At 35.4% G+C, this 2807-nt stretch overlaps 1 non-coding gene across 1 annotated transcript; it reads left to right on the top strand.

The window, feature by feature from the left end:
• The first annotated feature begins 1808 nt into the window (after positions 1–1808).
• Positions 1809–1880, top strand: TRNAQ-CUG (transfer RNA glutamine (anticodon CUG)). The gene has a single exon. It is a non-coding gene; the product is annotated as a tRNA-Gln (tRNA).
• Positions 1881–2807: the final 927 nt, after the last annotated feature.

Below are 2807 nucleotides of genomic sequence, written 5' to 3'. Positions count from 1 at the left end.
GTGAAGTATTTAACTCATTTGCATGCGCATTGGATAAAATACTGTAATTCATCTTGTCTTTATACTTACTGTCAATTTATATATATATATATATATATATATATATATATATATATATATATATATATATATACTCTTTCGGATTTAAAAAAATCTGGTCACCCTAGTTTCAGCAGTTGTGCAACATCCCTGATATCCCCTTATTTCTTAATCATGATGTTCTTTTCTGTAAATAACATATGTATAACTATGGTATACTATGAATAACATAATTTCTTATATTTGAGGCGCGTAGTATCAAAAGCTGCCAAATCCGTTTTTTTACCGATATAGGCCCTATCGCTTACTAAAAGTACAAAAAAAAAAAAAAAAAAAAACTAGTTCAAATATGGAACTTTGAAAAGACGATGGATGCGATACTGTGCTTTTTGAAAGCTCTATAAAATAATCGTAAATTGTGAAATGCTGTAGTATGTAAATATAACCCTCCTATCTTATGTAATTCCATTATTTAAGCTTACTTTTGGAGGATAATATTTCTGTGTATGTGTGTGTGTGGCGTAATATCGTATTTGCTGCTTTTACTATTATATTAAAAAATGCCTTCTGTTGTGGGGCCCCCAAATATCCTCTTTCATCGGGGCCCCTAAGAGTTTTGTTACGGCACTGCCTCTTAAGGGTCTTCACTACAGCGAAATTAAACTACCGCTAATTTTAGAGTTTTTCTGTAATATCTTCAAAACAAATTCGAAAAGCAGAAACGTAGTGAACTAGACAATACGATTTTGCATGTGATACCGTTATCACAACTCATCTATCTGCTTTCGATTTGCAATCGCAGATAGATTTAACATTTTTCGCATAGCTATATAGCAATTTTTGCGGGCTTTGTAAATAGCGGCATACCAAAAGCAGATAGGCCTAGGTGAATTGTGATAAAGGTATCACATGCAAACTCGTATTGTCTAGTTCACTACGTTTCTGCTTTTCGAATATTTTTATTTGTTTTGAAGACATTACAGAAAAACCCTAAAATTAGCGATAGTTTAATTTCGCTATAGTGAAGACCCTTAAGCAATTTACTACCTCCTCCGAAAAATTCTGCGCTCAACACGCTGACTGCTTTATGGCAGCACTTCGGTAGCTGTCATATAGGGCTATATAATAAAAGAATGTAGCTCTATTAATCTTATCAAAATGGATCAAACTTCCCTAACCTTAAGCTCGAACCAGGGGCGGATCCAGGACAGACTTCTGGGGGGGTGGGGGGCTGGTTGTAATACTTATACTTAGAGCTACTTTTAAGAGCTCCAAACCCTGGGATGGGTTTTATTTATATATAAAATTTTAAAAAGTTTCCTCTTCAGGAGGAAGCGATCGCCCCCCCTGGATCCGCCCCTGGCTCGAACCTACCCCTATCTTACTTATCTAGTGGTCCTATTTAGCGATCCCTATCTGGAGCGTGTATTGTAAAGTTTACCCGAATTGTAAACCTTTTCTCTTTTTAAACTCCCCTTTGCATGTTTTGTGAATGATAACCTAAATGAATCAAGAAATGCGCCAAGTTTCGGCCATACGGAAAGTGATTTGCTTTCGTGCATCCCGCCATATTTTAAAATTGTCTACGTTAAATGTAGACGCAATTGAATGCAAATATATAATGTAAATGCCTAACCAATTTAAAACATACAAAAATATAGTAAAATATTAATCAGAGTAGCTGCTAAAATCTTGAGAACATTTGTGAATACTGTGCTAGTACAAGAATTTCACGTAAATGCAGCGTTACGGAGCATTCGAGCTCAGCTGGTCCCATGGTGTAATGGTTAGCACTCTGGACTCTGAATCCAGCGATCCGAGTTCAAATCTCGGTGGGACCTAAGTTTTAATTTTTACTTGTTAGCTTTTCTTTTGCAATATTTAAATCTCTTTAATATTAATTTGTAAATACCATTTGTTATAATTACATCAAAATAGCAGCAATTATATTCCATATAATTACAGTATAGGAAGAGTTCTTAGTCTGGTGAACGTCATTTAGCATAATGTCCTGATTTTGAGTTTAACGTCTGTTTCAGCATTATATATGTTAAATACAAGCAACTAATTAAATTTATTTAAATATCTTAAACATTTTGTGTTTATTTATTTATTTATTTTATTTATTCATTTATTATATGTGTTTATTCATATTTTATGTTCATTTATTCATTTATTTTAACTCACGTTTGGAAGGCAACTAGTTTTATGTTGATCAAGTAGCGAATTCGAACGAGTGGTGAGGGGTTGTGGTGGCTCAGTAGTACGAATAGCATCCATTAAAGAGGTGAAGGCAAAACTATTACAAATCCATCGTCGTCAACGAGCGGGAATTCATATTCGGAGTAAAACTCTATCCATGGATTCCGATGAGTGTGTGTCTGTATATCAAGTATTGCGCGAGCGTCAGCGCTCTAGGTCTCAACTTATTGAAAATATCACTGATGTACATGGAGAATCCGTCACTAAGTTTTCTGATATACAAGCTATCATCCTTCGACACTACCAACAATTATTCAATATGCAGGATGTCGTCACAGCACCTCCCATTGACTACTTTGCCCATCTGCCGCATAGATTAACAGTGGAACAACGACAAGCGCTCACTCAACCATTTTCTCAGGAGGAAGTGAAGCAAGCCGTCCTCACAGCCCAGAATTCTAAAACGCCTGGCATAGATGGACTAGGTATAGAGTTATACAAGACATTTTTTCATTTAATGGGACCCATGCTTACTGAATGGGTGAATTATGTACTGCAAGTAGGCA

The sequence above is a fragment of the Thermobia domestica genome, chromosome 3 (assembly GCF_964235325.1).
Source record: "Thermobia domestica chromosome 3, izTheDome1.hap1.1, whole genome shotgun sequence".
NCBI classification, from domain to species: Eukaryota; Metazoa; Arthropoda; class Insecta; order Zygentoma; family Lepismatidae; genus Thermobia; species Thermobia domestica.
The sequence above is the reverse complement of the archived record's forward strand: the minus strand, read 5'-3'. Positions and strand labels throughout refer to the sequence as shown.